General features: G+C 45.1%; 1 pseudogene; it reads right to left on the reverse strand.

Annotated features, from left to right (window-relative positions):
• The window catches only part of LOC143926415 (embryonic protein UVS.2-like), a 45,628-nt pseudogene extending 21,683 nt beyond the window's left edge, over positions 1–23,945 (reverse strand).
• Between the last annotated feature and the right edge of the window lie 920 nt (positions 23,946–24,865).

Below are 24,865 nucleotides of genomic sequence, written 5' to 3' on the forward strand. Positions count from 1 at the left end.
CTGCCCATTGACTGAATGATAAAAACAGCGCCATTTAACCGCCGGCGCCCGCAACTCCCCACTGTCAAAGGGCTCTCTCTCTCTATATATCTATATATATCTATATATATATATCTATATATATATATATATATATCTATATATATATATCTATATATATCTATATATATATACACACACACATATAGAACGACAATGACATTTTATTGTTCCAAAAAGTATCTAGAAGGAATAGTACAATACAGTATCTAGAAGGAACATTGTTAAAAGTAATACATGATTGCAAGAATGCATGTTCTCATAAAATACTGAGTATACTAACCTGGAACTTTGGCTGGCGGCTTGGAGTCGGGTCGTGGCCCTCGTGGGCGGGAGGAGGCTCATGAGAAGAACTGGAGAAGTTGGGCTGCTAGCAATGTGCATGTGCTGTAGGCAACGGCTATGGGAGTAGTTGGCCCCGGGGATTGGCACTGGGCACAGGCTGGATCCTGACTTACCAGCAGTGCCACAACCAGTCAGGAGACTCAGGAGGAGGAGATACAGAATGAAGACGCACTGGTGACTGTGGCTGCTCTCTCTCTCCCTGCTGCTGCGGCCGGAGGCGGAGAAGGGAAGGAGAGGATACGCCGGTGGGTGGACTCGGAGGCGCACTGCTCAGCGCAAGACAGCTGTGGGTAAGGCCTCGCTCACTCGCTCAGGTTGCTAGATGCGAGGTAACCAGTTCAGCAAATCAGCAAATGTTTATCAGGACAGGGTGGCGGACTGGCCGCTGGCGGTGTTTTTTTTTTTTTTATTATTCCGGGACACTGTATTGTCCCGGAATGAAGGTGCCCGGGACACGGGACAAAAATATGAATTAAGGGACAATCCCGGGCAATCCGGGACACGTGGGCACCCTAGAGCCCACCCTATATTGAAGCCTATTCGAGCCTCTGGCTCTAATCGGTACTTTAAAAAAAACAGACCCCCCCACATTGGAATCCATGCGCCGGTGTCCAGAAAGGGGGCCAGACGCATGCGGTACCCGTGTGCCCTTAATTGTCGCCCCCTGAAGGGTAGACAATGCAGCAACAATACAATTTAATACAAGAGGGTTAAAGAGGAAGTAAACCCTGATGAGTTTACTTCCTCTTTTTTTCCCTGCAAAGGTAAAGCATAATGGACTACTATGCATCGCATAGTAGCCCATTATGTGTCACTTACCTGACACAGGAGCCAGCGAAGTCGCCGCTGTCCCCTGTAGTCCGCCACATCCATCTTTCATGCATACAGTTATTGTACAATAACCATAAGGAGCTGCAAAAAAAAAGGAAATAGATGAAAATGAACAGCATTTCATCCAGGTGTTGCCCCTTGTACTCTAGATGCCGGTGTCCTATCATATATGGTCCCCCATCGGATAGTGTCTGCTGTGTACTGCTCATGCGCAGTACACAGCACAAACAGATTCCGAAAATAGCCGAGGATGAACGGCGCCTGCACCGTGAGTCCAGGTTCTATCCCCACCCTCCAAGTGGACATAGAGTAGGAATATAAAAGAGCTGAGCGCAGCGAGGCCGAGCCCGAAGCATGGCGAGCAACCCTATGTCCGCTTGGTTGGTGGGGCTACCATCTCCACTCACGGTGCAGGCGCCGTTCATCTTCGGAAATTTTCCGAAGCTTCTTCTTCGGACACTATATGATGGCAGGACACTATCTGCCAGAACACCGGTCATATTGTCTTCTACAGGCACAGAGAGTAGACAAGGCCTTCATTCTCAGAGTGTCCTGCTGGGAAACAGCCCCCAGGGGCCCCAGCACTGCGGATGGATGTTTCATCATGGGAGGAGCCACAATACTCACTGTAGGCGGAGGAGAGGGTGTAGGGCACATTGATGAATCCAGTGCTGTTTTTAGTCCATCTGCAGGAGTTGTCATCGCACTTTAAAGCGTTGCGTCCGAAATCCACAGCGATGTCTCCTTCATGCAGCAGCACTTTGCTCTCTACAAACAGATAAGACATTTATATTGCTAACTGGTAAATAAAAGAAAGCACAATACTAATTTTCTGAAAGTCACAAAAGGTTATCAAACAGAAGTGACAGACAGGAGTAAAGCCAACCCCAGGTAAAGCTGAAACCTGGGATCAGCAAATATTGTCCAAATACATTCGCCATGTGAATTCTTCCTTGTATCTCAGTGTGATTTGTGTAAATTTTTTCCAGATCTGTGCAGCAATCTAGCGTGAGACTTTTTCTGTAATAAAGACCACTCGCTGCTGCTCTCTCTCCTTGTGTAGGGTGACTGGTCCTGTCTCCGCCCCCTCCTGTCATTTTCTGCAGGCAGGATGTAGCGGGTGGAGCCTGTTGGGCCCCTCCCACATCCCTGCATTCTGCACAGACTATGTACAGCACAGTAACGATGTCACTGCTACTTTTACGAGGTAATATCTGGCTTTGTGAAAGCAGAGTTCCATGCAAAAATTTAACTTCTGCATTTCAGATTCCCCCCCCCCCCCCCCTCCGGTGTCACATTTGGCACTTTTCAGGTGGGAGAGGATATTTTGCTCCCACTTCCGGGCATAGATAGACGAGCCACCCACCCGTATCTACGCCACTTCTGGCACCTTACGTCCCCCCTGCTGTCTTCTGGGAGACACACGGGTCCCAGAAGACAGCAGGGACCAGTGGGATCGCGCATGCACAGTAGGGAACCAGGAAGTGAACCTGCAAGGCTTCACTTCCTGATTCCCTTACTGAAGATGGTGGCGCCTCCACCCGAGAGCCGAGGGAAGGGTTGGCTTCGGGTGCCGACATCGTGGGCACCCTGGACAAGTAAGTGTCCTTATTTCAAAAGTCAGCAGCTGCAGTATTTGTAGCTGCTGATTTAAAAATAATTATAAAATAATTAGGCAGAACTCTGCTTTAACTGCTTGCCGACCGTATAACTTATACATAGTGGGTACAATGGACTCGATGTCCGTCAGCACCCGCCAATGCTTCAGTACAGAGGCAGAACGGCAGTCTGCCTTAGGCCCTTAGCCTATGTAAACAAGGCAGATTGCTGTTCTGTCAGTAAGGAAGGTATTGATTCTGTGTTCCTGTAAAGCAGAGACAAGGATCCATGTCCTCCTCTAGTACAAGCACCTCCTACAGTACACAGAAACACAAGCTAGGCACACAGTTAACCCTTTGATCACTCCTGATGTTAACCCCTTCCCTGCTAGTACAGTGACAGTGCATAGTTTTAGCACTGATCACTGTATTAGTGTCACTGGTCCCCAAAAAAAGTGTCAGTTAGTGTTCAATTTGTCTGCCGCAATATCGCAATCCTGCTATATGCTGCTGATCGCCACCATTACTATTAAAAAGATAAATAAATAAAAACGCCCTCGTTTGTAGACACTATGGGGTTGATTTACTAAAACTGGAGAGTGCAGAATCTGGTGGAGCTCTTTATAGAAACCAATCAGCTTCCAGGTTTCATTGTCAAAGCTTAATTGAACAAGCTGAATTTAGAAGCTGATTGGCTACCATGCACCAGATTTTGCACTTTCAAGTTTGATTAAATCAACCCCTATAACTTTTGTGCAAACCAATCAATATTCGCTTATTTGGATTTTTTTACCAAAAACATGTAGCAGAATACATATTGGCCTAAATCGATGAAGAAATTAGATTTTTCTTTTTTTTTTTTTTATTGGGTATGTTTTATAGCAGAAAGTAAAACTATTTTTTTACAGTGTTTTGTTTATAGCTCAAAAAAAACAAAAAAACGCAGAGGTGATCAAATACCACCAAAAGAAAGCTCTATTTGTAGGAAAAAAGGACATACATCATGCGTCATCTGACTGCTCAATTGTCGGTTAAATAAATGCAGAAAATGACCTGGTCATGAAAGGGGGTAAATCTCCTGGAACTGAAGTAGTTAAGGAATCTGGTACATATAAAGTGGATTTGTGTTTTTTGAGGTTCCATTAAATATATTTAAATTAAAGTGCTTGTGTCCGGAGTTCACCTTTAAGTATTGTCTCTAGATTTGGACAGCGTGGAGAATAATTTTCTGTTTATTTTTCATCACTTTCCATCTTTGAGATGCCTATACGAGAGCAAATGGAAGGTGAGTCTGTGTAACTGGTGGGGCTGGGGCCTCCTTAGGCCTCATTTACACTTGTGCTTGGCAGGGGGGAAAATGGGAAAAATGTGCGTTTCCCCCCAACCTTCTAACCTTATGCTGCAGAGTTAGTATGGGGGGGGGGGGGGTGCATATGGCAAAAGCTATACCCACTGAACAGAACCCATTTAACTGAATAGGGGCACCCTGAAACTGCATGTGATACATGCTAGTTCAATGGGTTAAAGCAAGCAGTGACAAGGCGATACAACACCTCCTTACCACCTGTCAAATGCTCTCTAAAGAGCATCCCAAATGCAGATCGCTTTTCAGACAACAATGCAAGTGTAAACTAGCCCTTAACGTGAACCCCTTGTTTTCTTTTGCTTTAGATTAGCTTTAGCAGATAGACAAGCAGAAAGATGTATATATAATCTGGGACTGATTTAACGGAAATCTATATACCTGGGTCAGAAAATGCAGATGACCTGGCTGTCTCTGGCTTCATTGGAGTCACAAGACCTGGAGCAGGAGTGCAGCAGATGAATTCCAGATCTACATTCCTGTTTCCAGCCAATAAGGCAGAAAGAATGGAAGCCATGGGATCTAAATATCAGCCAGGCAACTAGCATTTTTCAGTCAATGGGTGCCTACATCAGTGCGCTTGTATTTTTACCTTTGTTGGACGCAATGATGAGACTGAAAACATCAGGAGGTTCAACCTCCGGGCGCTCCGCCATAGTCCCATCTGAAAGACAGAAAGACGGTGAGAACATCAACAACAGGAACAATCACTTCGAATGATACAGAAACCTTCACTGATTTTTCAATGATATATTGGAGCCGATTTACTAAAGGCAAATAGACTGAGAACTTACCTTCCTTTTCCACAAAATTTTCTAAATGAATCTGTAAAACAAAATATAAGTAAAGCAATTATAAGATCATAATATCATGAGTACAGAGTCAAATGACAACCAGACTTTTCAACAGCATAGACCAGTAATAGGTTTAATGACCAAGGCGCTTTGTCAGAAGGACTCTAATATACAAGCCGCTTGCTGTTCTTATGAACTCTGCTAGAATATTGTATTTCTTGACTGTTCTATTCATGAAAAAAAAAACACTCAGTCCTTTAAAAATTTCAACCTTTGCTTAATACGTTGGTTTCCTGTGACTGTCAGCTTCTTCTAGTGGCCATAACAGTATTTTCCTGAAATATCTCGGTCTGGAAAATACTAAATCATGGCCACTAGATGGAGCTGACAATCATAGCAAATCAACATATTAAGCTAAACATGGTCAAAATTCTTGAAGGGTGAGTGAATTTTATACATTCATCAAAATAAAAATAAGGGCCTATTTACACTCGTACGGTGTGCCCGTGCATGCAATAATGCGCATTGCCACAATGCATTACAACTATGTGCGTTGTATTGCTGTTCATTGTGAATGGCATCCCAACACATTAGCCAAATATGTCCCATTGTACATGAGAGCCCAATGTATCCCAACAAATTGTACAGTAGAGCCCCACACACACCATTGTACAGTAGAGCTCAATGCATTGTACAGAAGGGTCCAACTTAGCCCAATACGGTGTACAGTAAAGCCCAATACATTCCATTGTACAGTAGAGCTCAATGCATCCTATTGTACAGTAGAGCGAGCCCAATGCATCCTATTGTACACTACAGCCCAATGCATCCCATTGTACAATAGAGCCCAATGCATGCCATTGTACAATAGAGCCCAATGCATGCCATTGTACAATAGAGCCCAATGCATGGCATTGTACAATAGAGCCCAATGCATTCTATTTTTAAAATCTAGCCCAATGCATTCCATTGAACAATAGAGCCCAATGCATTCTATTTTTACAATCTAGCCCAATGCATTCCATTGTACAATAGAGCCCAATGCATTCAGTTTTACAACAGAGCCCAATACATCCCATTCTACAATACAGCCCAATGCACCCCATTGTACAATACAGCCCAATGCACCCCATTGTAGAATAGAGCCCAATGCACCCCATTGTAGAATAGAGCCCAATGCACCCCATTGTACAATAGAGCCCAACACACTCAATTGTGCAGTAGAGGCCAATACACCCCACTGTACAATAGATTCAAATGCATCCCATTGTACAGGAGAGCCCAATGCATCTCATTGTACAATAGAGCCTAACGTACCCCATTGTACAACAGAGCCCAAAGTATCCCATGGTAGAACAGAGCCCAATGCACCCCATTGAACAATAGAACCCAATGCATCCAATTGTACAATAGAAGATGGGGAGGGTAGATGGTGGTCATCACACCCCCTCTCCTAACTATTTCTACTCTTATCATACACTTCCCCCCTAAGTCCTTCCCTCTCTCCCCCTCACCCCTTCTCCTCTTCCCTCCCTCATTCTTTCCCCATCTCTTCTCCCCTTCTTTTTCCCCGTTTGAATGAGCTCTAACAGGCAGGGGGTTTGGAGTGCAGGGCCAACTTAATGGCTGACCCCCCGGTTCCACTCCTCTCCGGAAAACAGACTTACAGAATGCGGATTGTACAACAGACCAGAGACCCAATCTGTGTGAGATTTAGACAGGCAGACAGGCAGAAACCTTACCATACACAAACCTTACAATCTGAGAATACTTCAATGTGTTCCATAGATCTGATCTGGATGAGAATGTCATTGACCCAATTGTATAATAGAGCCCAGTGCATCCCATTGTACATTAGAGTCTAATGCATCCCATTGTACAGTAGAGCCCAATGCATCCCATGGTAGAAAAGAGCCCAATGCAAACCATTACACAGTAGAACCCAACACACCCCAACACATTGTATAGAGTCCAAACACCCCAATACATTGTGCATCGGAGCCTAACACATACCAGCACACCACAGCACATTTTAAAAAAAGGGTAATTTACATTTTTTAATCTGTTGTGGTGCACTGGCAGCCCAATCATAATCATTTTATTTTGTACACTGTATCCTTTTTCTTTTTTTCTTTTTTTTTATTTTTTAAAAAGCATCTGGCCATAGATTATCATGAGTGGAAGGAAAGAAAATAGTTTGATTCCTCCATCAACAAAGTCAGTGTTGATGGGGGAATCCCTCCTGCAGCACTCGCACTTGTATTCTTTCGGTATGGAGCCTTCCCTGCCAGCAGAACACAATGACAAACAATGTTGCCGATCGATCGACTTGTGTCCATCCAGGGTGCCCATACATGGATTGAAATTTGACTGGACCCTGCTGAACTGACACAGTTTAGATCATGTTTGGCCAGCTTAAGTCCCAACCATCCCTCCTTTGGTCATATGTGTAGACCTCTAGAATAAATGTAATACTTAATGCATAGTTCCAGCCATCCCCCCCCCCCCCCCCCCCACCAAAAAATGTAAAGTCAGCAGCTACAAATACTGTAGCTGCTGACTTTTAGTATTAGTGCATGAATCTGTCCAGGGATCCCACGGTGTCCTCCCCCAACCCGATTCTTGAATCGGCTCTCGGTGCTGGCACCTCCACCTTGGGTAAGGGAATCTGGCAATGAAGCCTTGTGGCTTCACAGCAACCTTCCTACGACGCATGTGTGAATCACGCTTCACTTTCTCAATGGGCCGGCCATGGTGAGTAGTGATGGCCGAACGGTTCGCCCAGCCGTCGTTTCGCGGCGAATTTCGGCTGTTCGCGGTCCGCCCGTTCGGCAGACTATTGGCGCCGTTCGCCCGTCGGACGCGTTTTTCCTGTGTAAAAGAACTTTGACCTATGATGACACATCCATCATGGGGTACAGGACAGCCAATTGAGACATGACAGCACATGGACACTTGGACATTCCCCCTAACTTATAAATACACCCGATCCGGCGGCCATTTTACATTCTTTCTTCTGTCACTATAGGGAGAGGTTGCTGTGTGGAGCAGGGAGAGATTACAGTGACCCAAATCACTAGCTATTTGGTACACAAAAGTTATTTTCAGGACTGGTATAGGTGTTAGGTGTATATAGGTTTGCTGTGCTACTGATTGTTGCAGCAGCCTGAGTGTCTTTTGTCAGTTTAGAGAAAGGGACAGGACGCTGTGTCTACTGTAGGGACAGTCAGTTTAGTCATCATCATTAGTTGTTACTATCAGGTCCACAAAAGTGCTATTCCAGTTATTGTTCCAGTAGCCTCTGTTTTGTCAGTTTATATAGGGACAGGCAGGAAGCAATGTGTCAGGCAGTGAGGGTCAGTTTAATCAGTAGCTGTTACTATTAGTTCCACAAAGGTTCTTTTCAGGACTGGTATCAGTGGTATGGTAATAGGCTTGTACACGTATAATATTCTTTCTTCCAAATATAGAAAGAATATTATACTTAACTGCTGCCCTTCTGCTGCAGTCTGCTAATCATTCACAACTCACTTGTTCCACAAAGCTCTTTATCAGGACTGGTAACTTGGCCTGTCTAGGGTGCTACAGTACATAGGGTTGAGTGAGGTACAGTCTGCTATTCTATAAGGACTGGTATCTGTCCACAATACATAGGGTTGAGGTGCACTACTGCTGACCGCTGCCCTATACTGCAGCAGTCCTTCATCGGTATAGGGACTGACGTACAGTCTGCTAATCACTCACACACAACCTACTTGGTCCACAAAAGTCCTTATAAGGACTGGTAAAGTATAGGGTGCTACAGTATATAGGGTTGAGTGAGGTACAGTCTGCTATTCTATAAGGACTGGTATCGGTCCACAATACATAGGGTTGAGGTGCACTACTGCTGACCGCTGCCCTATACTGCAGCAGTCCTTCATCGGTATAGGGACTGACGTACAGTCTGCTAATCACTCACACACAACCTACTTGGTCCACAAAAGTCCTTATAAGGACTGGTAACTTGGTCTGTCTAGGGTGCTACAGTACATAGGGTTGAGTGAGGTACAGTCTGCTGCTATTCTATAAGGACTGGTATCGGTCCACAATACATAGGGTTGAGGTGCACTACTGCTGACCACTGCCCTATACTGCAGCAGTCCTTCATCGGTATAGGGACTGACGTACAGTCTGCTAATCACTCACACACAACCTACTTGGTCCACAAAGCTCCTTATAAGGACTGGTAACTTGGTCTGTCTAGGGTGCTACAGTACATAGGGTTGAGTGAGGTACAGTCTGCTATTCTATAAGGACTGATATCGGTCCACAATACATAGGGTTGAGGTGCACTACTGCTGACCGCTGCCCTATACTGCAGCAGTCCTTCATCGGTATAGGGACTGACGTACAGTCTGCTAATCACTCACACACAACCTACTTGGTCCACAAAAGTCCTTATAAGGACTGGTAACTTGGTCTGTCTAGGGTGCTACAGTACATAGGGTTGAGTGAGGTACAGTCAGTGTGTTAACTACCTCACATTTCTAAAAATGAATGAGGCATGGATCTCGGAGGAATTCAACACATGTGACCAGTAGACCATGTATATGTCTATAAACAATTTTTTTAATCGAGCACAGAGACCTTCTTTCTTCATTTGGCTCACTTCCTTGTCCAAAAAAAGCACACCGTACTATATGCCCGTACCCTCCTCTTTGAAGAGGTTGAGCGGTGTCATATTTCTACTGGGGCTGCTTATTATGAGGGGCTCCCACCATCCCTGTGCTGTGCTGACATCCTCCTGGGGCTGTACCTCTGCTGTGCATATTATGAGGGGATCCCACTATCCCTGTGCTGTGCTGACTTCCTCCTGGGGCTGTACCTCTGCTGTGCATATTTTGAGGTGCTCCCACCATCCCTGTGCTATACTCATTATGAGGGGCTCCCACCATCCCTGTGCTGTGCTGACTTCCTCCTGGGGCTGTACCTCTGCTGTGCATATTTTGAGGTGCTCCCACCATCCCTGTGCTATGCTGACATCCTCCTGGGGCTGCTTATTATGAGGGGCTCCCACCATCCCTGTGCTATGCTGACATCCTCCTGGGGCTGCTTATTATGAGGGGCTCCCACCATCCCTGTGCTATGCTCATTATGAGGGGCTCTCACCATCCCTGTGCTATGCTGACTTCCTCCTGGGGCTGCTTACGGTGCAGGTGTCAGTGCTGTATATCACAGTGCTGATGTCAGTGCTCTCTGTCACGGTGCTGCTGTCAGTGCTGTATATCACGGTGCTGGTGTGAGTGCTTTATGTCACGCTGCTGATGTCAGTGCTCTCTATCACGGTGCTGCTGTCAGTGCTGTATATCACGGTGCTGGTGTGAGTGCTTTATGTCACGCTGCTGATGTCAGTGCTCTCTATCACGGTGCTGCTGTCAGTGCTGTATATCACGGTGCTGGTGTGAGTGCTTTATGTCACGGTGCTGATGTCAGTGCTCTCTGTCACGGTGCTGCTGTCAGTGCTGTATATCACGGTGCTGGTGTGAGTGCTTTATGTCACGCTGCTGATGTCAGTGCTCTCTATCACGGTGCTGCTGTCAGATGACTCTATCACGGTGCAGGTGTCATTGCTGTATGTCACGCTGCTGGTGATCATCTCCTGCACCCTCTTCTTTGCCTACCCTGGTCCCTGACCTTCCCTCTCCTCCATTGCCTTCATGCGCTCCACAGTCCTGAATTGTCACAACAATTTCCCATATAAAAAAAGAATGCTTGTAGTTGTCGATCCCAGATTCACCTCATACATGTGTTATGTCATTGGCCATGTGGTGGGACTATGTTTGCATAGCTAATAATTATTTTGTGGCTGCAAATTTGACCTGTAGGTTTGCGAAGTTCGCCTCCCATTGAAGTCAATGGGGCCCGCCGCGAACGTTCCGGTTCGCGAACTATCGGCCGCGTTCGCGAAACATCCCATCGGAAGTTCGTCCATCACGTCCAAGCAGGAAGTTGGAGTGGGTACCTGGTTTTGGTCAAAACCAGGTAACCGTTCCCTACCACAAGGTGCCAAATATGGTCCTGGAGTGGGGGGAGGAGGCAGACAAGCAACCTTTTGGGTGGAGCACAACTTTAAATATCAAAAGTTTTACATAACACCAAACTTTTCAAACAAACCTTTTTAATAGAACATTATTGTTGTAGAAAGATGGTATAGAGGCAACATTGTAATGAAAAAAAGGACTTTTGGGTTTAGCCAATCATTTCTTGCTTATTAATTCATGGGCCAAATAACTGGGGGCATAGCAGGGGTGTGCCCTCTGCTTATACACTTAGTACTAACAGGTGTCCCTCTTTCCCATCCCTGAAGGTTGGGAGTTTTGCAACAGATCAGCTAAAAATAGACAGGTAAACATGTAAAAAGCAACTTGGAGCTCTACCTGCTGGCTGAAAATGTAAGTAGAAAATATCCATAAATATGCAACATTTTATATTTAACTAAACAAAAAAGGTACACACATGTATACAGCATGTGTGTATATATATATATATATATATATATATATATATATATATATATATACATATATAATTACACACACATTCATGTGCACTTCTGTTTGCAAAGTCTAGAAATGAAAGTCTTTAGCTTACCTGTAGGGGAATCCCAATGCAAATGTGAATTAGAGAGGCCAAGAGAACTAGAGGAACTCTCCTAATGCCCATCTTGCAGCAGATTTCTTCAAGCGGATATGTCTTGGTACACTTGTGCTGTGTAGAATTCGTCTTCCTCTGCTTATCACCAGCAAGATGCCCCGTTTTTATTCACATTCTGACCAGGAAACAGCCAATGAGCTGCTAGTAGTGATATGTCACATAGTATAACCACTTTCAGACCGGACCATTTTGCTGGTAAATGACCAGAGGTCTTTTTACAATTTGGCACTGCGCTGCTTTACCTGGTAATTGCGCGGTCATGCAATGTTGTACCCAAACGAAATTTGCGTCCTTTTCTTCCCACAAATAGAGCTTTCTTTTAAAGGTATTTGACTGACTCTGCGATTTTTATTTTTTGCGATATAAACGTAAAAAGACCGCAAATTTAGAAAAAAAATGATATTTTCTACTTTTTGTTATTAGAAAAATCCAATAAACTCAATTTTAGTCATACATTTAGGCCAAAATGTATTCAGCCACATGTCTTTGGTAAAAAAAAAGTCAATAACTGTATATTTATTGGTTTGCGCAAAAGTTGTCACATCTACAAACTAAGGTACATTTTCTGGAATTTACACAGCTTTTAATTTACGACTGCCTATCTCATTTCTTGAGGTGCTAAAATGGCAGGGCAGTACAAAACCCCCCCAAATGACCCCATTTTGGAAAGTAGACACCCTAAGGAAATTGATAAGAGGCATGTTGAGCCCATTGAATATTTTATTTTTTTGCCGCAAGCGATTGAATAATGACAAAAAAATATATATATATTTTTTTTTTTTACACAAAGTTGTCACTAAATGATATATTGCTCACACATGCCATGGTTATATGTGGAATTGTACCCCAAAATACATTCTGCTGCTTCTCCTGAGTACGGGGATACCACATGTGGTCGACTTTTTGGAAGCCTAGCCGCGTACGGGGCCCCGAAAGCCAAGCACCGCCTTCAGGATTTCTAAGGGCATACATATGTCATTTTACTCCTCACTACTTATCACAGCTTTGAAGGCCATAAAATGCCAAGATGGCACAAAACCCCCACAAATGACCCCATTTTAGAAAGTAGACACCCCAAGCTATTTGCTGAGAGGCATGTTGAGTCCATGGAATATTTTATATTTTGCCACAAGTTGCGGGAAAATTACAAACTTTTTTTTTTTTTTTTTTTCACAAAGTTGTCACTAAATGATATATTGCTCACACATGCCAGGGGCATATGTAAAATGACACCCCAAAATAAATTCTGCTGCTTCTCCTGAGTACGGGGATACCACATGTGTGGGACTTTTTGGGAGCCTAGTCGCGTACGGGGCCCCGAAAACCAAGAACCACCTTCAGGATTTCTAAGGGTGTAAATTTTTGATTTCACACCTCACTACCTATCACAGTTTTGAAGGCCATAAAATGACAAAATAGCACAAAACCCCCCAAAATGACCCCATTTTGGAAAGTAGACACCCCAAGCTATTTGCCGAGAGGCATGGTGAGTATTTTGCAGCTCTCATTTGTTTTTGAAAATGAAGAAAAAAAAAATAATGTATATTTTTTTTCTTTTTTTCAATTTTCAAAACTTTGCGACAAAAATGAAGGTCTGCAAAATACTAACCATACCTCTCGGCAAATAGCTTGGGGTGTCTCCTTTCCAAAATGGGGTCACTTGGGGGGATTTTGTGCTATCTGGGCATTCCATGGCCTCCGAAACTGTGATAGGCAGTGAGGAATGAAATCAAAAATTTACACCCTTAGAAATCCTGAAGGTGGTGCTTGGATTTTGGGGTACCGTACGCGGTTAGGCTCCCAAAAGGTCCCACACTTGTGGTATCTCCGTACTCAGGAGAAGCAACAGAATGTATTTTGGGGTGTAATTTTACATATAACCATGGCATGTTTGAGCAATATATCATTTAATGACAACTTTGTGCAAAAAAACTAAAAAATAATGTATATATTGTAATTTTTTTTTCATGCAGCCTGTGGGCTGAACGAAAAAAAAAATATTGATCTGTGGGTATGCCCACCATTAGATACCACCCTTCATCCACCCACTTTTAATGGTGGGCATACATGCACCATTTATATATGCCGAAGCATGGGGGCATCCTCCCGCAAAAGGTAGGAGCAGATCGCTCCTCCACCCCTTATGCCCCCATGCTTCGGCATATATGCTCTTTTTTAACTGTGGTGGTGAAATCACCCCCGACAGTGCTGGAGTCGCGGCTTTATGTATCGTGGGAGCAAACGCTGTTGCTGTCAAGATAAATAAATCCGCGCTGCAACTGAATGGCGTACCTGCTAAGCAAATGATGGTTAACAATAAAACAAAGTAACATTACAGTATAACAGTAAGACGTACCATACCTGCAAAGCAAATATAAAAAAAAAATAGCAAAAAATAACACATTTAACACAATCTGTGCCTAATATATATATATATGCCGAAGCATGGGGGCATCCTCCCGCAAAAGGTAGGAGCAGATCGCTCCTCCACCCCTTATGCCCCCATGCTTCGGCATATATGCTCTTTTTTAACTGTGGTGGTGAAATCACCTCCGACAGCGCTGGAGTCGTGGCTTTACGTATCGTGGGAGCAAACGCTGTTGCTGTCAAGATAAATAAATCCACGCTACAGCTGAATGGCGTACCTGTAAACAAAAAATGGTTAAAAATAAAACATTGCAGAATAGAATACAGTACAAAGGAGCAGAACAATAGAGAGAGAATAGAGAGAGAGAAAACAATAAAACGACAACTATTTTTGGTTTTTTTATTTTATATTTTTTTTGGTTTTTTGTTTTTTTTACTTTTTTTTTTTTTTTTAAACACTTTTTTATGTAACTTTAACACTTCTGTTGTAACGGTTCCAGCGGTTTGGGTCTCTCAAAATGCGATGGCATCTTGGGAGACCCTGTGAATGTGTGCCTAGCCTGTGCAATGCTGTACCCTACGCTAATACTCAACTAGTGAATGGTAGCGTTCAAAACATTCACCAATGCAAAGACCAGGATTGTCAGGACAGCGGGGACAATAATGACGGGTGTCACGCCTATATCCGCGCTTTCTGCAGACACGACATTTTCTTTGGGGGGCTCGTTGGGTAGGGGTACTCGGGATGACATAAGAATAATGCCTCTCATGCAGCCGGCTTACTGCATCTGGTAGGGGAAGGTGAGGTGGAGCACCGTCTGGATACAGAAGGGCTCTGACGATATCCTCCTGGAAATTAAGGAAGGATCCAGTCCATCCTGAAGCTTTGTGTAGTACATAAGCATTCAGTATAGCCAATTGGAATAAATAAACAGACACTTTTTTGTACCAGCGTCTGGCCTTACGGGCAACTAGATACGGCGCCAACAACTGGTCATTGAGGTCCACCCCTCCCATGTTAAGGTTATATTTGTGGACACAGAGGGGTTTCTCCACAATACCAGTCGCCGTAGGAATTTGGACCGTCGTGTCTGCATGAAGGGAGGTAAGAACGAAAACATTCTTATTATCCCTCCACTTCATAGTGAGCAAATTATTACTGCGCAAGCAGGCTCTCTCCCCCAGCCTAAGACGGGACTCTACAAGCCGCTGGGGAAAGCCCCGGCGTTTAGGTCGCACGGTGCCACATGCTCCAATCTGCTGATCAAACAAGTGACTAAACAGTGGCATGCTTGTGTAATAATTGTCCACGTACAAGTGGTACCCCTTTCCGAATAAGGGTGACACCATGTCCCACACTATCTTGCCAGCGCTTCCTATGTAGTCAGGGCAGTTCTCCGGCTCTACGTGACTATCTTTACCCTCATAAACCATGAAACTACGTGTATAGCCTGTGGCCCTGTCACAGAGCTTATACATCTTGACCCCGTATCTGGAACGCTTGTTGGGGACATATTGTTTGAATGACAAGCGACCAGAAAACTTAATCAGGGACTCATCAACGCAGACAACTTGATCGGGAGTAAACAAGTCTGCAAAACGTTGGTTGAAGTGGTTTATGAGGGCCCGAATTTTGTAGAGCCGATCGTATTCAGGGTCTCCACGAGGACGACAGAGTTCATTGTCGCTGAAGTGCATAAACCGCAAAATCATCTCGTATCGTGCCCTGGACATGGAAGCAGAGAACACGCGCATATGGTGAATTGGGTCAGTGGACCAATATGACCGCAACTCACTCTTTTTGGTTATGCCCATGTTGAGGGAGAGGCCCAGAAAGATTTTAAATTCGGAAACCGTAACTGGTTTCCATTGTTTGGCAAGGGCGGACTGGGGAATAGTGGCGATGTGTTGACCAGCGTACAAATTGGTTTGGTCCACAATAGATCTAAAGAGATCTTCGGTGAAAAACAGTGAGTAAAAGTCAAGTGTCGTAAAATCAACTGTTTCCACGTTAATGCCAGGTTGGCCAGTGAATGGGGGAAGTACGGGTTCTGCAGAAGATGTGGGCACCCAAATAGGATTGGCGAATTCTGCAGGAAGGGCACTATGGGTACGACGGGCCTGTCTTTGTCTTCTTCTTGGTGGCAGCGGGACACTACTTGTGCTTGCCACCTCGCCAGCTTGAACTGCACTTATGGGACTCGCCACGTCACCACGTGTTACTGCAGTGCTGGATGTAGGTCCAGGGTGTACTAGGCCGCTGGTGCTTGCCAGTTCACCAGAAGGATGAGCGGCTCTAGTACGTCTCTGCTCCATACGAGTGACCTGCGGTTTCTGCACCTGAACAACAGAATACATTCGGGATTGGGCACACCTGTTCTTAACAGCGGCCTCATCTCCGTCGTCAGAGCTATCTGTCATGGAGCCGCTGTCCTCTACAGGATCGTATTCTGAGCCTGAATCTGACAGATGAGTGACGTCCTCTTCACTATCTGTCATGCTCAGAAACGTGTAGGCATCTTCACTAGTGTACCTTCGCTTTGCCATTTTGGGCTCTAAATTTAGGGGTACACTAGTGAGCTTTACAGGTAAAAAAGCACCTAGCCTGTCAGCGACTGTTTCAAAACGCTACAAAAAAACCTGTTAGCGATCGCAGGGATCAAGCCTGACTCTGCGAACGCTGCAGTTATGTGTGTTGTGTTTTGTAAGTGACAGTGATCGATCGATACTGCACTTGGGTGGGCTGGGCTGGGCTTGGCGGAGGGGCTAAACGCAGGTGCTAGCAGGTATCTGGGCTGATCCCGCTAACAATGCGTTTTGGGAAACCTAAAATGCTGGCAACGCTAATATAGATCTGATCAGATACTATATTACTAAGGGAGGTGTATGTTTTTCGCGTGGGTGTTAGCGGTACTGGCACTAACCTGACGCTGGGGCGACGCAGACCTTATCTGACCCTCAAACTTATATCACCCGCCGGGTGATCAGGGGGTTAAACCTTTATTAGGTAATAAATGGCGGGTGCCCTGAAACAAAAAAAAAATAACTAACCAACCAGCGTCACCTGTAACAGTTATATGGTGATCATTGGTGAAAGGGTTAACTGGGGGGCAATCAGGGGGCTATGCGGTAGTATATGGGGGTCCCTAACGCTATAAAAAGCTGCGGCGAACCTAAATACTTACCTGCGTAACTAGCGACACTAATACAGCGATCAGAAAAACGATCGCTTATTAGTGACACTGGCGACGGGGGGTGATCACGGGGTTAAACCTTTATTGGGGGGGTTAGGGGGGCACCCTAGAGCTAAAGGGGGCTAACCCTAACTGCCCTAACAGTTATTACAGTCACAAATGACACCAATGCAAAAAAAAAAAAAAATGCAATTGGTGTCACTGTGACTGGGGGGGGCAGGGGTGATTGGGGGGTGATTGGGGGGTGATCGGGGGGGTGAAAAGTGTGCCTGGCATGTTCTACTGTAAGTGTAGTGTTGGGTGCAACTCACCGATCCTCTCTCCTCGGTGTCGGAACGAAAAAGACCGACACAAGGAGAGATTACATCACTTCCTCTCCTGTGTTTACATTACAGGAGAGGAAGTGATGTCACGCTGCCATTTCATTCGTCGGGAGCGATCGCGAGGGGATGGCCATGAACGAATGGCCGCCCCCTCATCCCGGATCGCTCCCGAACGATTACCGACCGCCGCAGGCACCGGGGGGGCCCGATCGGGCCCCCCACCCGCGGGAAGGCAGGGACGTACAGGTACGCCCATATGCCTGCCCGTGCCATTCTGTCGACGTACAGCGGTCGGGAAGTGGATAAGGGCCCGGGGGCATCCTTGGGAGGAGTGGGCAGTAGGCAAGAAAGGCGAGACAATTAAACAAATCATGTTGAATGTAGTAATTATGACTTTAATCCTCTAAACATGGAACAATCCAATATTTTCCACTGATACTGATAATTGCCACGTCCAAGGTGGGCCGACGAGAGGCTTCATTCATGAAATCAGCTTAATAAATCCTTACATTAGACAAATCTGCTGTTTTAAAAAAAATTTAATAAAACCCAATAATCCTGCCATGAAGGTTCTTGTTATGGGGTGACAATGCCCTGTCCCTGTCCCCTTATTTTTCTCCTGCATTGTCACCCTGTCACACTCTCCCTCAAAGGAGAATACAAAAGGTCATGCCAATGTACAAAAATTAAAACATTTAACAAAATGAAAATATTTAAAACATTAAATAAATTTAAAAAGAATGTAAAACAATTATCAGGTATGGTCCGCCATTGTCACCATCAGGAAATGTCATGCAGCCCTGTCATATACTCTATCAAAAGGAGAACACATAAAGCCATAGCAACATACAAATTTAAAAAAAATATATATATAGGTAAAACCTTAAATAAATTTACAAAAATGTAAAAAAATTAACAGGCATAGTCCACAGTTGTCTGCATCAGAAAATGTACCATGAGGAAGGTCATGCAGAGTCATACACTCTCCCAAAGAAGAATACAAGATATACAAAATGTTTTATAAATAAATAAATAAATAAATAATAATAATAAATATATATATATATTTATTTATTTAAATAAAATGAATAAAAAAACAAAAAAACACTGAGAAATGCAATTCAGCTATCTCTGAAATGTATGTCAGCAGGATGGAGCTGCAAACAGGCCATGTGAGATCAGCCATTTCGATCTAGAATACATAATAAAGATAAAAGTATTTTATTAGGAAAAAAATCATGAAGTGTTTATTCTAAACAGGGCTTTAGCAAACTAAGGGGTTATTTACTAAAACTGAAGCACACAGAAGTTATGCTTACTACCCAATCAGCTTCCAGGTTTTATTGTAAAAGCTTTATTAAACAGGCTGAAATTAGAAGCTGATTGGTTACTATGCACAGCTACACCAGCTGTAGTAAAATCTCCCCCAAATTTGTGTTTTGCTTTCATTACACGTGCATGTGAATTATTTTTATAATGATTGGGAAGACACTGGGGTGGATTTACTAAAGGCAACTAGACTCTGCCCGCAGACATGTGGGTGTCTGTTTGGTGGTGTCATCTGCAAAAGTGTCTCTGTTGTATGGTGGAAATGCAGCTGTGTGCCCCGTTGGGGTGAGCTCAGCGCTCAGGTGGCTGGCTGCCTCTCTCCTCCTCCTCCTCCTCTCCTGACTGATGTCATTCTCGGCCCCGCCCACTGCAATTGTCAGACAAAGAGAGGGAGGGGCGCTGGGCGGCACACTAGGTGAGGTATGTGGCTGCATTGTTTATTGTGTGGCACAGACACTTTTGCAGATGACATTGTTAAACGGAGAGAAATAATAGGAATATTCAGGGCCCTCTTTAATATTGTTAAGACCCTGAACCCCCCCCTTGTCCACAGCCATTGCTGTACCCCCCCGCCCTGTCCACAAACACTGCTGTACCCCCCCCCCCCGCCCTGTCCACAAACACTGCTGTACCCCCCCACCCTGTCCACAGCCACCACTGTACCCCTCGCCCTGTCCACATCCACGGCTGTACCCCCCACCCTGTCCACAGCCACGGCTGTACCCCCCCATCCACAGCCACCTCTGAAATCCCCCCCCCCTCCACAGCCACCACTGGCAATAGAGCGATGGGAATAGTGATGATGGAGCCAAGGAGAAAGATGGCATAAGGAGTAGAGAAAGAATAGAGATCCGCAGAGAGAGCACAGTATGCCAAAGAGTTGTGGGAGTAGCATAAAAGAAACACGAAAGAGCAAGGAGTAGAAGAGGAAGGAAAGACTTGGAGAGAGCACAGTAAGCCATAGAGTGGTGGGAGTAGTGGAGAGGTAGCCAAGGAGAGAGCGGAAACAAGCAGTAGAGGAGGAAGGAAAGACACGTGAAGAGCACAGTGGGCCACAGAGTGGTGGGAGTAGTGGAGAGGAAGCCAATGAGAATAAAGGAACTAGGAGTAGAGGAATAAATGAAGAGATACGGAGAGCACAGAAGGCCAAGGAGTGGTTTGATAATCAAAAGAAGAGACAAGGAGACAGAGGGAACTAGTAGTAGAGGAGGAAGGAAAGACATGTAAAGAGTAGGGATGAGCCGAACACCCCCCGGTTCGGTTCGCACCAGAACTTGCGAACGACCCCCGCGTTCGGTACGAACGTTAGAACCCCATTGAAGTCTATGGGACTCGAACGTTCGAATTGGAAAGTGCTCATTTTAACGGCTAATATGCAAGATAGTGTCCTAAAAAGGGTTTGGCGACCTGCCTCCTGCCTCAGGGGACATGGGTCACTGCAAAAAAAAGTTTTAAAAACTACCGTTTTGGCGGGAGCACTGATTTTAATGACGATTAAAGTGAAAAAAAAAAAGTGAAATATTCCTTTAAATATGGTGCCTGCGGGGTGTCTGTAGTATGCCTGTGAAGTGCCACGTGTTTCCCGTGTTTAGAACAGTCCCTGCACAAAATGACATTAAACGGAAATAACACCATTTAAAACTGCTTGCGGTTTTAATGTTATATCTGGTTCCTGCAATATGGTTGAAAATCATTGAGAAACATGGCATGGGTAGCCCTCCCTGCCCATTACCAGCCTATTTGGGTCTTGTACGCATATTAAGGGGAACCCCGTACCCATATTAAAAAAAGGAAATGCGTGTGGCCCCCAGGCCCTATATACTCAGAACAGCAGTATACAGGCGGTGCAAACAAGACAGGGACTGTGTAGGTTTGTTGTGTTAAGTTGAATCTGTTTGTCATTTTCAACCGGTACATTTTTAAAGTGTAGCTCCAGTCAAAAAAACTATCTTTAAGCTTTTTGGAAAACATAGGGAAGGGTTATCACCCCTGTATAATTTGTTTTGTCGTCCATCTTTTTTCATCTCACTTGCTGCTGTCTCCTTGCGTTTGCAAGTAGGAGATGTTTGTAAGTTGGATGTTTGAAAGTAGGGGCCTGCCCTATATTATAGCGGTATGTACTGGATACAGAGCACGCAGACAGCACGCACTCCTAACACTACTGACTGCAAGCTCTATTATTAACCACTTGTTAGCCCAATGTTTGCATAAAGTGAAAGATGAAGTTATGCTGAGTAAATAGATATCAAACATGTCACTCTTCAAAATTGCACATGCCCGTGGAATGGCGCCAAACGTCGCTACTTAAAAAATCCCCATAGGCGACGCTTTAAATATTTTTTTACTGGTTACATGTTTTGAGTTGCAGAGGAGGTCTAGGACTAGAATTATTGCTCTCGCTCTAACATTCTCGGCAATACCTCACATGTGTGGCACATGCGAGCACATGGGGACATGGGCGCTTTAATTTTTATTTTATTTTTTTATTGTTCATTTTACTTTATTTATTTTAGTTTGACATTTTTTTTCCCAAAAATATATTTTTGATCACTTTTATTCCTATTACAAGAAATGTAAACATCCCTTGTAATAGGAATATGGGGTGACAGGTCCTCTTTACAGTGAAATCTGGGGGGTCAATATGACCCCACATCTCACCTCTAGGCTGGGAAGCCTGAAATAAAAAATAAAAAAAAGATTCTGGCTTTGATCGTACTGGCGAGTTGGTAGAAGCACTGGAGGGCGGTGAGGGGTGGGGGGCGTCTATGGCTGGGTATTTCAGGGTATCACCGAGTATGGCTGGGTATCTCTGAGTATGGCTGGGTATGGCAATTTATGGCAGGGTATTACAGAGTATTGGCGGGGTATTGGCGGGGTACTACAGAGTAATAGCAGGGTACTGCACTGCAGAGTAATGGCAGGGTACTGCACTGCAGAGTAATGGCGGGGTACTGCACTGCAGAGTAATGGCGGGGTACTGCACTGCAGAGTAATGGCGGGGTACTACAGAGTAATGGCAGGGTACTGCACTGCAGAGTAATGGCAGGGTACTGCACTGCAGAGTAATGGCGGGGTACTGCACTGCAGAGTAATGGCGGGGTACTGCAGAGTAATGGCGGGGTACTGCAGAGTAATGGCAGGGTACTGCAGAGTATGCACTGGTATTGCAGAGTATTGGCAGGGAATTGAGGGGTTAAATTCGGTGAGCAGCGATGTGGGCACTGCAGATGCAGCCCACATCGCTGCTGACACCGATCTCTTTCCCCTCCGCTGTACCGATCGGTACAGAAAGGGGAGGTAGGAACAGGCGTCATAACATGACGCCGGTTTGTTTCCAAGTGATCACTCCGTCATTTGACGGAGCAATCACGTGGTAAACGGCCGCTATGAGCGGCCGTTTACCGTGATGCGCCGGGTCCTATGGACCCGGCGGTCACGGATGCTCTCGAGTGCGCACACCTCGGGGCACGCGAGAGCAGAATTCTGGGAGGCCGTTAATTAACGGCCTCTCTGAGTTAAACAACCGCCCTGAAGCCGTTAATCGGCAATGGGCAGTTGTTAAGTGGTTAAAGCTAGATCACTAGCTATATAGGTGAGGTGAATATAGTGGTGTATACTGCAGTCAGGGCACAGACAACAACCACTACACAGCAGCAAGATAGGAAATCAGCCAAAAACGATTGGTGTGTACTGTGTTGAAGGTACACAGAACACCCACTGCTTCAGATGCAAAGTAACACACTACAGGAGGCCACCTTAAAGGCGGCCTTATATAGTGTGGGGCGTGCACTACACAGTCTGAGCTATGATTGGCCACAGGCAGGATGCCTGTGGCCAATCATGGCTCTCCTCGCTGCCGGCGCTGCGATTGGCCAAGCATGCGGGGTCACAGTGCATGCTTGGCCAATCATCGGGCAGCAATGCACTGCGCCAACGCAGTGCATTGTGGTCCGCGCGCGCGTCACTCGAATTTTGACGCGAACGGCCCAAACGTTCGGAATTCGCCGAACGGCCGAACGGCCAATGTTCGAGTCAAACGTACGTTCGACTCGAACACGAAGCTCATCCCTAGTAAAGAGCACAGTAGGTCACAGAGTGGTGGGTGTAGTGGACAGGGAGCCAAGAAGGAAGAAGGCATAGAGGAGAAAATACAGAATTGTGGGAGTAGTGGAGAGGGAGCCAAGGTGAAAGCGTACAGCAAAAAGGAAACATATGCACAGAACACAGTAAGCCAAACTGTGTGGAGAGTAATGCAGAGCCAAAGTAAAAAAAAAAAGAACAGGGAGTAGAGGAGGAAAGAAATATGAGCACAGTAGGCCATAGAGTGGTGGGAGTATTGATGATGGAGACAAGGAGAAAGGTGGAATAAGGAGTAGAAGGAGGAAGGAAGACATGCAGAGAGAGAACTTTAGGCTAAAGAGTTGTGGGAGTAGCATAGAGGGGGCAAGAAGAAAGAAACAAGGAGTCGAAGAGGAAGGAAAGACATGGAGAGAGCACAGTAGGCCAAAGAGTGGTGGGATTAGCAGAGAAGAAGCCAAGCAGAAAAAAAAAGCAACAAGGAGTAGAGGAAGAAGAAAAGGCATGCACACACAGAGAGCACAGTAGAAAATATAGTGGAGAAAGTAGTGGAGAGGGAGTCAAAATAATTAACAAGGAGTAGAGGAGGATGGAGAGACATCCGACGAGCACAGTAAGGCTATAGGAATACTGGAAGCGGCGAAGAGGGAGACAAGAAAAAAGAAGGAACGAGGAGTAGAGCAGGAAAGAAAGCACAGTAGGTCATAGAGCGGTGGGAGTGATGCAGAGGGACCAAGGAGAAACAAGTCTAGGTAAGGGAAGAATGGGGTCATGCAGGGGTAGGAAGGGTAATTTTTCACTGCCTGTGAAGGAGTAACCCTAATAGAACGTTGCCTTCATCCGAGTGGGAGAAATAAACTTAACCAAGTGTAGTAATAGACTGAATTTCGTACTTGTTCTGCGAGGAAACAGTGAGATCCTTCATCCTCCTGATCTCCTCTACCTTGTTCAGCCACATTGATGTTGAGGATGATGAAGAGCCCTTCCATTTAGGGAGCATGGAAAAGCAGTACACAGGTATAGGAGCGCTAAGAAGATGTCAGAAGACCAAACTCCGGTAGGTTTTCATAGGATCATATGGAACCCGTGGAGGAGGAGAAGAAAGATCTTCTAGGATTCCATAGTCTATATACTGGAATTCATTTTTTATCCATGATGTGCGCCAAAAGGCTACAGCAAACATAGGAAGAATTTGTGAGCAAGGTCGCTTTGCTATCAGAGTTAGGGGAGGCTGCAGAAAAATTTAATCTGTGAGAACTGCATGTAGGAAATGGGATGAAGCGGATGAAGGGGGGAATAATACTGCACATGCAGACTGGGTTCAGACTGGGTTCTCACTTTCTCGGTGCATTGCTTTAAATCACATGCGTTAACACACATTTGGTTAAGTCAGTATGTTCAAATCAAAGGATGTTATCCATAGGCATGTGCAGGGGGTGTGCCAGGTGTGCCTGAGCACACCCTAATAACTACGTGTGGCGCTGATTTACCATACTGCCCAGGCTTCCTCAGTGTTGGCTCCCCACCCCAAAGTACTGCTGGCTTCCCTCCTCTCCCCCCAGCTACTGTGGTGGATGCTTCAGAATGGAGAGTGGGGGAATGGGGTAGAAAATATGTATATAAAATAAGTGCAGCGGTCAAAGGCACCTATGTAAATAAGTGTATGTGTACATAAAAGTAAAACAAATATATATAATAATAATAATAACAAAGGGTCCACTAGAGTCCAAAGAGGATGTAAACAATCTCAAAGCCAGTCTCTCTGGACTTCAAAGTGGTATATTTCTCATCTTGGGACTTGTGAAATTGTCAGATGGCATTCATGAAATAATGACTCCCAGCTTTCTCAGACCTCAGAACCTATTGGGAAGGATTATAAAACAATTAAAGAAGGTGGATACTCTTACCG

Source organism: Lithobates pipiens, unplaced genomic scaffold, assembly GCF_037356315.1.
Source record: "Lithobates pipiens isolate NorthernLeopardFrog02 unplaced genomic scaffold, aLitPip1_a1.2 Scaffold_10, whole genome shotgun sequence".
NCBI lineage: Eukaryota > Metazoa > Chordata > Amphibia > Anura > Ranidae > Lithobates > Lithobates pipiens.